Genomic DNA, 13900 nt, shown 5'->3' on the forward strand with positions numbered 1-13900 from the left:
GAAACCACTCCTGCACAACACGAGCACCGTGGCATGGCCCATTGTCTTGTTGGAAGAAGCCATCTCCATTGGGATACGCCATCAACATGATAGGATGAACTTGATCCGCAACAATACTTAGGTATGTTGTGCTATTCAGACGTTGTTTCACACAAATTAAAGGGCCCAAATCATGCCAGGAAAACATGCCCCAAACCATAACACTGCCCCCACCAGCTTGAAGGGTTGTACTCATGCATGTGGGGTATGTGCTTTCATGCTATTTCCGCCAAATTTTCACTCTGCCATCTGATTGATGCAACTGGAAACGTGATTCATCGGACCACATGACTTTTTTTCAATGCTCGATTGTCCAATCCTTGTGTTCCTGTGCGAATTGGAGACATTTTATCTCGGTAACTGCAGACAGCAAATGTGTTTGAACAGGCCTTCAGCTTCCATATCCCATACGATGCAGTGTACGGCTAATTTGCCTACAAACATCAGGTGGTCATAATAATCTGGTCACTCAGTGTGTGTGTGTGTGTGTGTGTGTGATATATATATATATATATATATATATATATATATATATATATATATATATAATCTCCCCTGTTCAAAGGCTGTTAAATCGCGTTGTTTACCCATATCTTCAGAAAAAAAAAATCACTTCTACTGTCATGGTAAACAACCTGCTTCCCTATTTATAATGGTCTGGCCCTCTAGCAACTTCAGTGCGAAATTATAGCTAATTTGCCTACAAACTTCAGGTGGTCATAATAATCTGGCCACTCAGTGTATAGTAGGCATCAATAAATGCTTGTTGACTGAATGTCCAGTCCATTCTCATAGATATTTAAGTTCCTTCTACATACAAAACATAGCATTAAGCAATGAAGGAAACATTAAAACAGGTAGGACATGAAGAGCTAACAGCACAATAGGATCAATACACAAATAATGACTATATACGTATTTATATGTGGTTTAGCTTTTAGGGAGGGGGGAGAGAATCTGGAAAAGATAACTATTTTCTTTTAAATATTTCAGTACTCAGCGTGTGTTTCAGCAGCCATAGATAAAGGAAAGGAATATGCACACAAGTTAAGGCTTCTCTTTAAAGGCTTGAAATTCTGAAGCTGGGGGTTACCTTTTAGCTATTTGCCTAGATTAGGTAAGGCTAAAGGAGTACACAGCTGTTTTCTTTTATGCTCACAGAGATATAAATGCTGAATATCTCAACTCTGGCCACCTCTGCATATCACTGTCACATATTTCACCCGTTATCTCCTGCAGTATTTTAGGCAAGAGATCAGTCATTTGGTCTTTTATTTATAATATTTTTTTATTGTTGATAGCACTACAGATATCTCCCATTTCTCACCCACCTTTACCCCTTCCTCCCAGCCCCTACCAACCCCCCCGCCCCCCGCCAGGTCTTCACTACCCTATTGCCCATGTCCATGGGTTATGCATATAAGTTCTTTGGTTTATCTCTTCTCATCCCCCCAACCCCACATCGAGGTATGTCAGTCTGTTCCATGCCTCCCTGCTTCGGGTCTTTTGTTGGTCAATTCATTTTGTTCATTAGATTTCACAAATAAGTGAGATCATATGATATTTGTCTCTCTCAGATTCATTTGGTCTTTTAAAACTAAGAATATAAGAAATAGTTTTCAAGGGGGAAGAAATCATTGCCCACTCATGATTAAACAGTGGCAAAATTTAAGACCAAAGAAGAATGCGGTGCTACTGGACTCGCTTATAGAACTACTTGCTGTGAGTATGCCTTTAAAACATAATGCGCAGGCAACCACTGACCTTTATAATACAGTGGTTCAGTGGTTGAGAGAAAGAATGAGACAGCTTACTAGGCTCAACTGAGAGAATTTAGAGATGTAGAACCATAGGTAAGTGTCCCTTCATCTAGAGCAGTGGTTCTCAACCTTCTGGCCCTTTAAATGCAGTTCCTCATGTTGTGACCCAACCATAAAATTATTTTCGTTGCTACTTCATAACTGGAATGTTGCTACTGTTATGAATCATAATGTAAATATCTGATATGCAGGATGGTCTTAGGCGGCCCCTGTGAAAGGGTCGTTGGACCGCCAAAGGGGTCGCGACCCACAGGTTGAGAACCGCTGATCTAGAGTATTATTTGGAGATTCAGGTTATCAGTTGAACAATGTTAATATTTTTGTGGCATTGCACTGTTAGTGAAGGACACCCTTTTTACACCCCTTTCTGAAAGAAAGGGTGACTATGCCATTGTGAACATTGCCAGGTTTTTAAAAATATGTTTGGATGACTTTATATCAAAATAGGTTTCCACATAGTGTCAGAAAGGCCCAGACTAGATATTAGGGTGCAATACTAATTCTGAAACTAGGAGTTACCTTTGAAGAGTAGAAAGATTCCAAATTGTAAGAGAAGCCAGACTAAGGAAAGTAAGAAATGGCAAAAGAAATAACCTTGAAAAATATTCCCACATCATAAAACATTCTAGAAATATCTAGATTTTAAACAGCTACCAGCTATGAAATTCACACTGCTCTTTTCATTTTAACTTATTTATTTTTTTAAAAATCTTTGTTGAAAGTATTACATAGGTCCTCCTTTTTCCCCCATTAACCTCTTCCAGCCCACTCCTGCTCCCGCCCCCCCCCCCCCCAAGTCCCTCACCACCCCATTGTCTGCCAAGGGTTATGTATATAAGCATACAAGTTCATTGGTTGATCTCTTCCCACCCACCCACCCCTGCCTTCCCTCTGAGGTTCAATAGTCTGTTCATGTTTCTATGTCTCTGGGTCTATCTTTGATCATCAGTTTATTTGGTTCATTTTACATGAAACAATTTTGTCTTAAAACAGTCCCATGTTAGACCTTAGCCTTTGGAATGTTATAAATATTTAATGGCTCAAGTAGTCTCCAAAGTCACCCAATGCAATCATTTAGTTAAATCACATTAAGGTCTTTTGTCCCACAAAGCCAGCTGGATGAAACGTTAGATTTTTCAGCACACACATAAAAATGGTCAGGTCAGATAACCTAATAAGGTAGAGCAATAGGACATAATAAATTCAACTTATACACAGAGGAAATAGATTTAATTTCTAGCTCTTGGGCTCATTGAGCCCCTTTGCTGAACTTAATCCAGGCCTCGATATTCCCGTTGGTAAAACAAGAATATTAACTGACTTGTCACAACCCTTAGGACATGATAAAGCGCTATACACATGTAAGGTCTCATTATCATCATCAGCTGCATACACAGAGGCTCCTTATCACTATATTCATATGGAGAGACAAATACAGAAAAGGTAAAGTCTTTGAAAATGTCTCTTTTTAACCTCGTCTGACATGCTTGTACTGCCTAGTTTCTGGACGAGCTATTTTCTGACATTTGTGTAGTCAACCACCACCACAGCAAGCAGGATGGCATTTATCTTGTATAATAATACAGAGTGCTCTGTTGTAAAGTAGGATCACCGAAATGAGTAATAATCCCACCGGCGTCCAAGGTATAACCAGCAGGGTCCAGGTCAACAGGCAAGCAGCCGATAATTTGCCCAACAACACTGAATTTCATCTGCCCACAGCCTCTATCTACTGATTATACAATCAATACACCTCAGATGAGAAGAGCTAACAGCTGACCGGGGCAGATCAATGCTAGCAAATAAGCGCTTCATGACAAAAAAAGTTTGATAATTACCATTCTGAAGCCGTGTAAATGTTGTTTCTATTGTAACGACGTTCATGATGATACTGCTATGATTGCACTGTTATTATAGGTTTAATGTTAGGCAATCAAGCTACCGTGGTCTAGATATCAACAAACAGCATCAAAAGAAAACATCAAATTGTCCCTATTCTTTTGACACTGTAGCTGAGAAATCTTTCTACGTTAGTGGCCCTAAATGAACAATAATAAGTGACAATTTAGTGAAAAACACTATTTTCACATCTTACAAAAGTCATGCAATATAGATTGATACAAGTATGATTATTTCTAGGACCACTTGAACCAGGGGATTAAAATAAATTCAGTCCTGTGAACACGGTTTTCTTTCTTTCCCTTTTTCACATACACCATTTAAAGAGGATTTATGTAAATTTCCCCATACTCATAATTTTTCAAGCATTAGTACGGTCATAAGTATAGAGCACCTTGGCTTGATTTAATTATGATCGTGTCTAATACAGCACACTTTATTTTCTTTTATTTTTCAGCCCTGATTGCTAGTTCATTCTCAATCATTAACATTTAGAAGAACTAGTCATTACTGGTTTTCAATAGCTGCTTGGGTTCCTCTAAGTACTTAGCGTCTTAAAACACAGAAGTGGAAAACAGACATTTCAAAGGTAGAACAAATCATGACTCCTAGAGGTAGGGTTCAAGAAGCCCTGGGTGTGTGGGCACTGAAGCATACAAATTCTTAACTTTCCTATTTGCTTTTTAAAAACCACAAGGAATTGGGTCTAAAAAAAACACACACACACACACAAAAAAAAACTAGGACACCTCATTTCTGTAAGGTGCTTACTCATATAGAAAAATGGGAACCGGTTGCAAAATGAAAGCCTTTTCAAAAGAATGGCAGTCACTCTGAGCCACAATAATCATTTCTACGAGGGTATGTCTGACTTTCGATTTGTGCAGCACACACTGTCACGTTCATAAAAACATCCCCCAGCTGCACCCAGAAGCAATGAAGTTACCTGTCTAAAACTTGGTCTCCACATTCCTGAGTGGCCAAATCTCTCCCTGTCTGGGGTAAATCGGCCGCCTTTCCATGTAGATAAGAGATACCGAGGGGAAGAGGGGAGCCATCCTAAAGAGTTTGTCCATACTCAGGAGAGAGAGGGCAAACCAAAACCTTTTGTGGGCAGCAGTGCGAGCAAGATTTTCAGCATGCTCAGGGGTTGCTGTGAAATGTCTTTTTCAGCCGCATTCTCTCTTTCCATGCAGCTTCTACCTCGAAATAGAGCCAAAGAATGTGATGTATATTAAAATGCTTTGCCTCTCAGACAGGGTTCATTTTTATTCAGGGACAATTTTGCTGACTGACAGGTACGCGTTTGGTGCTGAAATTGGACCTGTGCAAGAGCTTTGCATTTCATTTGCTCCATTACACCAGTGCATGAATTACTGGGCGTCCACGTTGGCATCTTTCCATTACTTTCAAATATCTGACATGAGCAAAATGACTCACCTGACGTTTTATGTAACAAATTTGTTCCGAAAAGAACATTATTATATTACTTTATATACGTGGGTACCACAACCTCCCACCCAAATCTGACCAGAAATTCTAAGTGTATGAATAGTAGCTGATATCAGTTTAAGAAAACACATGGCCAGTGACAGCTGTAAAACATCACGGCAAGAAATATGTCTATTTTGCTATTTTGTATCACCCACTGTCACTTCAACCTACTTCCTGAAATGTGAGCGAACTTTAGCCCAAGACGTGGCTTTGTATCTTGGTTTCACTTCCTCCGCTGAGTCACGTTTGAGCCATTATTTCTTCCAGTGCACCAGTTCTTCCACTTTTTCACCAGCTGCTTTAATGTGTATTTATTTTTCGGACGCGGCAGGGTTGTCCCTGGCCGCTGCTGTGAGGCTGCCCGGCGCTGGGCCAGTGGCGAGGGCTGTGGGCGCTAAGCAGACCCAACTTCTCCACCGGGACTGCTGTGGTCGCGCGATCGTGGGTCGGGTAACCGGTTTTTCATGGACACGGCCTCGCCGAAAGATGCGGCCTCTCTGCCTCGCTGGCCGCTGACCCGCCGGCCTGATGACAGCATCCGCAGGCACCTTCCCGGGTCGCCAGCAGCCTGTCTCTCAGCAATGGGGTGGCCGCCAACAGACTCGTGCTCCCCGGCAACCAGGTCATCAACGTCTCAGTGGAGGTGGTGAATACCTGCCATGAGGACATCCAGTACGCACAGGGGCCTGCGGCCCGCACCCCATCTCACGTCTGTCACTTCTTTGACCCCGTCGCCGATTACATCCAAGGAGTCGAGTGAAGCCGGGCCGCCCTCCGCCTCGCCTACCCCGTGAAGTATCACCCCGTGTCCCTACTGGATACGCACACGTGGACCAAGTCCTGCCGGCCTAGCATCCGCCCCAACAATGGCTTCTGGGAACAAACAGGTCGTCCTATACGAGTTTCAGCTATTTGGCAAGAAAACCTGGCACATGGTCAGCTCCTTGTGGGAGTGGCCCCTGGCATCGACCAGAAAGAGGACCGTTTAATGATTCCGCTGCGAGCCGTGCCTCCAGCCCCTGCACCGAGGCCACCGGTTCTGTTCTGCCGTTGAGCCTCCGTTAAGAACTGAACGGAGCCCGGCCGGTGGTTGGGGGTTGGAGCGTTGGCCCGCGCTCTGAACGGTCGCGTCAAGGGCGCATGCCTGGTTGTGGGGTTCATCCCTGCCCCAGCCCCGGTTGCGGTGGCGCGTGTGGGAGGCAGCCGATGGCCTCACATCTCTCTCTCTCTCTCTCTCTCTCTCTCTCTCTCTCTCTCTCTCTCTCTCTCTCTCTCTCTCTCATCTTCCTTCTCTCCCTTCCACTCTCTTTAAAAAATAAATGGGGGCAGGGCCGGGCTAGAAGAGGCTAATGGGGGAAAAGGGGGGACATATGTAATACCTTCAACAAAAAAAGATTAAAACAAACAAAATCAATGAAAAAAAAAATATCCTGGGGTGAGGATTAACAAAACAAACAAAAAAAGTCTGAACTTATTCTACTTTTGTGATACAGAAAAAACCATATGATGCCTTTCATCAGAGCAAGAAAAAAGAGTGCTGTAGCTTTTAATCTTGTAATCCATATCTTTAAAAATTAACTCACTAAATGCAGATTTAAAAATGTGTTCATTTTCCTTACAGAAACATATTCCCTAAAACAGTACAGGTAAGTAATAGAGTCAAGGAGCTAAGAGGCCTGTATCAAATAATTATTCATAGTTGTAATGCTACTGTTTGCTGACTAATACAGAATTATTTGGTCTTCAAATCCTCCTGACTCTCACTTTCCCTTTGAATGTTTTCTTTTTTTAAGCAACAAGTATTTATACAGGCCATGACTCACAACCCTAAATACCTTCTCATTCCAACGCTAACATTACACCCAATTACCCAATTCGCCCTGTAGAGCTAGGAAAGGTGTTTCAATTCTTTGCTAAAGGCCAGTGTTACTCTAGAGAGCCTTGCTCCAGGTATTGGATTAGGGAAGAAAAAATCCTCAGCTCTATGACTCAGCCAGGAGCTTTCCCACCTCTTCACTTAAAAATACCTCAGTGACATGTTACAATCTGCCATCTAAAGCTGAAGATCACAGATATGCACTCAAGAGTTTATCTAGGTGACAGGATAATATCTCATGAAGTACAGCATAATTATGTGACAGCAAAGTTTAAAATATCATGTTCACTGTTAGTATGAATACATCAAACTAATACAGTGTTATTTCCATGTGAAATTTTTAGCCTCATTATTATATAACAGTACTTTCTTTAACAACTGGCCTCTTATAAATGCTAAGTACTTTATATTCTTGTATATCCTTAACAATGTTTACTTTCAATCATTATATGCTGAATTTATATAAAGCTATAATAAAAAAGGAGGCCTTCAAGAAGTTTCATTACTTTATTACAATTCATCTGTATTAAAGAAGCATCTGGGAATTCATGGCATTTCCCTGGTACAACCAGCATCAAAGTGATTTGCCTGCTCTGGGGAATCACTTCACCAGAATGCTTAAAGAAGATATTTCATATCTGAATATACCTTTGAAGAAATGGTATTAATAATGCAAAGAAAGTAAATATTTAGAAATAAACTCCTTGAAAACAGGTCCAGAATTGAACACCAGTGTTCTTTCCACAGAAACTGAATGAATGAATGTCTTTTGCAATATTTTTGTTTTGGTTCTGATGACTATTGAAGAGCTACTTATGTGTCAATGGCTACCTTTTGAGTTGCATTTTTAAAATTGTGCAAGTGAGGCTATTTCTAAACAAATCATAAGCACTCTGTAGCTTCATCAGTGCACTGAGTATTATTCTTGACTCCCTTCTCTCACTAACCCAAACACACTGGTCCTCAGACCTGAGTAATCTCACCAACCACAGCCTCCTTACCTGCTCCTATGGCTGTTGAATACTATCAGTGTAAGTCACAAAACCACACTACCTTTGATCAGTGATCACATTCATGCTGGACCCTCATGAAATTCAACAAGCTTTCTATTTTATTTTTTTCACAGTAAATATCCTCCACCATTCAAACTTGCCTCTGACCATGCATTTTCAGCAGATGACTGCTTCCCAAGCCACAGAGCACCACAACCCATAACTTCTATCCTCTTTACTTCAGATTCCCTATCTTCTTTTGCTTCTGCCTCTCCCCTAAGTTCTTAATCTCATCCATCCTCATCTACTGGAGATGAACAATGTGAATGTATCAAATGCCACTGAACCATATACTTAAAAATGGCAAATTTTATGTTATGCGTATTTTATCACTATAAAAAGTAAAATATTATTAAATTGCAGAGTATTTGTCAATAATTCATGAAAACAGTTCATAAATGATTGACATGTCATACAATGTTCTAATGAACATCTTTATATGTTAATGTTTCAGTATAAGTTCTGCAAGAGCCATAACTTATATTCCTTTTTTATTTATAACCAAGATTATATCAAAGAATACCTTAGTGCCGAAACCGGTTTGGCTCAGTGGATAGAGCGTCGGCCTGCGGACTGAAAGGTCCCAGGTTCGATTCCGGTCAAGGGCATGTACCTCGGTTGCGGGCACATCCCCAGTAGGAGATGTGCAGGAGGCGGCTGATCGATGTTTCTCTCCCATCGATGTTTCTAACTCTCTATCTCTCTCCCTTCCTCTCTGTAAAAAATCAATAAAAATATATTTTTTAAAAAAGAAAAAAAACAAAGAATACCTTAGAACAATGTTATATGAACAAATTGATCATGAAAAATAGTGCAAATGAATGAAGCATACTACATATATGTATTTGTAATCATTTGTTATTAAGCTTTACAATAGACTCCACAAAATTGCTGCACTCAGATATTAATTTTAAAAAATTATGATGCCTAGCTACTAACTGTGAAAAGAACAGAGTAAATTTAAAGTAGGATAATGTTTTAGTTTTATTTGCACTGATCTAAGTCTGTGTGTTTATTGAATGCATATTAAAACACTGACCTCAAACACTATTAAAACCTGACCTCAAATACTATCCCAATGTTTTAAGGAAATCCCTCCTCCTCTTTACCTCACCTCTACAAAGTCTCCATTCTTATATCTGGAAAAAAAAAGAACAAACTTCTAGTTAAAGTCCGCATCTTTCTATATTACTGTACAAATCCACCTTTTAATTCAGATCTTCTCTCTTAAATCCCATTATATTGGTAAAAAGAACTGGGTTTAAAATATCAGCTCTAGTTCCCCAAAAACAAAAGAAAGATTGCATTAAACAGTTTTGGTTATTGGTCCTAAAGTCCCTTTTAACCTTGTCACCATGCTCTGAATTTAAGTACTCAACAACTTCCAATTATCTATTCTTCAGCTCCAAACATTTTTTATTTTTTGTTTCAATGAGTGCCTATCTAAAAATAAAATAACACTAAAATAATATAGGCTGTCTTTACAAGATAAAATATGCAGCACTCTGATATTCTGTCAATCTCTGATGATCTTCTTAAAACATGGTCCCCAAATTTGTGCTTTTATAAGCTAAGTGGAACCACCTTATACAGTAGTACAGATTGTTTTCAAAACAGCCTGTGGCCTGTTTGTGTTGGTTTGCTTTTAATCTTTTAAAAAGTAGAATTATTCACACCAAACTATCTAAAAAATTAGGCGACTTTGATCAAGTTCAAAGATATAGAAGCAGATAAGAATAGCTATAGGCCTTAGTAGTTTCTACCATGGATTGCTCCAGCTGTGGTCAGTATCAATAACAATAAACATTTACTTAATCCTGACTGCACAGAAGGAATTGTCTACCCCTATGTAAATAAATAGATACAAGGAGACTCAGATAATAGTATTCTGTTAAATTCCTGGAATGCAATTGTTTGAAAGAAGATGATAAATCTATTGCTCTAACAGATTTAGCATTGCCACAGGGAGTTCATCATAGTTCAGTCATAAATTAATTGCACAGTAGATTTATTCATCTATCATTTTCCCATAACAAGTCTGATCATGATTGCTTTGTATATCTCCATTTGGCACGCTAGGGTTTTATTCATTTAACAGGATTACTTATTAATCAGGCATTTATTGAATAAGGTTTAAAGGAACTCAATGGGTCTGATGCATTAGATCTATCATTAGGATTACTTTTAGTTCAGGTATTCCTTTAAATGGCCCTCATTGTTTTTTGGGGAAATATCACTCACAAAATGGATATTTTCTCTCACATATATTTATCCTGGCTTTATAAAATACCTGATATGGGGCTGATCCAATTAAAAAAGAAAAAAATTAACCATGTAGCATCTCTGAATTTGTTATTTAGAGGGGAAAAACAATTCTAAATTAATATCTGATTTAAAAAAATAATCCTACTTAAGAAATAAAATCCTCCTTGATCCAAATGGCAACTTTTTAAAAAGGTAAACAACAACTATAAAAATTCCCCACACAAGTAAAATCTGCCAATTGCCATAAAATTCACATTATCAGGCTGATGTGTCGTTTTACCTTATACCAGGGGGAAAATGTCATTGCAACAAAGAGCATTTTATTTGAGGACTAAATGAGTAATGACTGCACTTGAAGCTAATGCACAGAGGAAATGGAGGAAAGAGGATTGGCAATGACGGAGGCCCAAGATTCCCTTGATAACTACATTCCTTGACAATTCTAACCCACATCGATCATGCCAGCCACTACCTCCACAGAGAGAGAGAAATGGAAAACAGAGAGAAGAGGTGACTTGAGAGATAAGAAGAGAGGCAGGAAAATCATGGAATTTGAGAGTTGGAAGGGATTTTACAGAACTACTGAGGGAAAGTAATAATAGTAATAGTGTGTAGATTGGGAATGTAAGGTTATTAAACTCATTTTTAAAATAGGGAAAAATGAAAATGACTCAAAATTATTTGAAAGAAATATATTTCATTTGATTACACATGCAAATGTTGTAAAATACTTCCCAAGAAAATTCCCATTCCTATAATAAACTCAAAGAAGCCTATGATATTTGCATCTTGACTTTTAGACCTTTAGCAGGTAGGCAGAAATATTGCAAGTAACTGAACTTAGAACTTTGGAAAATGACAAACATTTATTTTGAAGCAGTGAGATGGTGTTATCACCAGTTATTAATAGTTTTCCTATTGAGTTATCTCTAGGTACAACTGTTTCATGAATAAAAATAACGGGACAGTGTGAATTTTATTCATGAGGCAGCGTCTGTCAGAACACACACTCTGGGGTTCTATCTAGCATTAATCTAAATAAACAATCCAGAAACTGAAGTAAGATGGCCAGACTACTCAGGTGAAATCTGGAGACTGCCCTAAAGACTGGCAATTCAACCACCATCATGGCATCTAAGCCAAGACCTGACCATTGTACCTTATAAATATATCCTGAGTGCTTCCACTTCTCTCCCTTCTATGTCTTCCACTGCCCTCACCCTCGCCCCAGTTTCCTGTTCCGGGCTTCTGCAGTGGCCTCCCTGGGCCCCTCAGAGCCCACACCCCATTCCAGCCCTTGTCATTTGTGCATCTGTAAGCAGAGGGTTCTTCATAGGTACCAGGCTATGCATGTCATTCCCCCAGCTTTGCACCTTCAATGCTTTGCCACCGCTTTTAGGAGAAAAACCAAAACCCCTGCCATAGCCCATGAGGCTCTGCGAAGTCTGGCTCTTTCTCTTTCCTCTCCTGTTTTGCTCACCTGCTCTAGCCAGGCTGGCCATTTTATAAATAATTTTTTTAAATATATTTTTTATTGATTTCAGAGAGGAAGGGAGAGGGGGAGAGAGAGGGAGAGAAACATTAATGATGAGAGAGAATCACTGATCGGCTGCCTCCTGCATGCCCCCCACTTGGGATCAAGTCCACAACCCAGGCAAAATGCCCTGACCAGGAATTGAACTGTGACCTCCTGGTTCATAGGTCGACATTCAACTACTGAGCTATGCCAGGCTAGCCATTTTAGACTTTTTGTTTCTTCAATACCAAGCTCATTCCTGCCTCAGGAACTTTGCATACACTCTTCCCACTATCCAGAACACTGTGCCCCACTTTTTTTTTTTTTTTGCCTCTAATTCACATGCATTTTTTGAATTTATGCTTAACTGTTCCTCAAGAATGCATACCTTGATCTCTCCAGCCCACCATGGCAAGTTAGACCTTGTTATAAGCTCTAACAGCAAATTTGATCGTAGTACAAGTAAACAATTAACCTTTCCAGGTCTTGCTTGTACTCCATGAGGACAGGACTAGTATTGTGTTTCATTCACCAGTTTCCCCCATGCTAAGTAAGCAGCCAATAAACACTGGGATGAATAACTTTAGATCCACAGAGAGCAGCGACCATCAACTTTGAAAACAGCTTCTATGGCTGTGCTGTTGAAGTAACCAGTTAATGCCTGGTTTGGCTCCCAAATTTTGGATTCTGTCAAAAGTTGTACTAGCAGAGTTGTGCCAGGACAACACACATAACTACAAAGAGGCCTGACATGGGAAGGCCTCTCTTTTTATCTTCTTTTGATTCTCATCCCTCTCATGTCTGCCTCTATCTAACAGCAATCTTTTCCTTCTAGAAAACAAGCTGAGACCTAAATTCAGCTTCCTCCAAATGAAACCCCACTTCCATCAGTGCACCTGCTTAAACACTGTTACTCAAAACTGTGTGTGCTGTATATTTACGACAAAGAATTTACATGAGAAAGAAGCAAGACGTTCAAGACACCCTTGAATGAACGTAATTTTTCCATTACAATTGATAGCTGTTGCTCTGTGCAGTGCTTAGGGCAGAAACATGAGTGTTCCTGCTCAGCAAGCATGTCCGTGTAGTGGTCACCCACAGCTCTGTGGTCCTGTGGAGAGCATTTTCATATGCCACTGACTGATGGCTGGGTTGCATATGTCATATACACTTGACAGAAGGGCTGAATTAATGTTAATTAGGACAATCTCAGAGTTCTTTGGATACCTAAGACTGAGCCAGTACAACCAAAGGAGCTGCAGGAAAATTGCTCTTCCTCCATTACATCATCCCAATAATTCCATACTGAGAACACTGTATATAAACCCACATACAAAAGATTTGATATTTTACAAACCCACATAGGAATCTTTTGGTCAACTGGTAACACTCATAGGCAGAATTTACCTCTGGAATACTAGTCCCTATGGTAACAGTCCTCCTCCTTCAAGCTTCTGACTTTGGCTCTCCTCTGACACTTCAATTCTGCTTTCTGCTACCACTAGATGTTTAACCCTAGAATCTTGTCTCCTGAGAAATATTTACAAATCAGGGCCCAACTTTTAAATACACACTTACAAATCCTTGTTATAAGCATAAGAGACGTGTCAACTGAGATGTTTTAACATGTATGTTTTCCGTTTATCTTAAATTGTTTAATTAAAAGCACCCTTGAACTGACTATTCTTACACAATTTCTCAGACTGCATCTACTCATAAATGCCAAGTGGAGTTCTCAGGTTGTCAGTCAAAAAGCCGAGATTTGTTTAGATTCTGCTACAACTTCCTTTTTGTAACTGAACTTATTGGGGTGACATTGGTTCACAATACCATACAGGTTTCAAGTGTACAACTCAACATATATTACCTACACATTGCATCAGGTGCCTGTCATCCCATGCAAAGTCTCTTTCCGTCCCCACTCCCCACCCCCATTTGC

General features: G+C 39.8%; 1 protein-coding gene and 1 pseudogene across 3 annotated transcripts in view; one reads left to right on the plus strand and one right to left on the minus strand.

The window, feature by feature from the left end:
- Positions 1-13900, minus strand: part of CAMKMT (calmodulin-lysine N-methyltransferase) — a 306572-nt gene that overhangs the window by 136031 nt on the left and 156641 nt on the right. The window lies entirely within an intron of this gene.
- LOC118669373 lies at positions 3476-6306 on the plus strand (annotated as a pseudogene).

This window comes from Myotis myotis, unplaced genomic scaffold (genome assembly GCF_014108235.1).
Source record: "Myotis myotis isolate mMyoMyo1 unplaced genomic scaffold, mMyoMyo1.p scaffold_m19_p_14, whole genome shotgun sequence".
In the NCBI taxonomy this organism is placed as follows: domain Eukaryota; kingdom Metazoa; phylum Chordata; class Mammalia; order Chiroptera; family Vespertilionidae; genus Myotis; species Myotis myotis.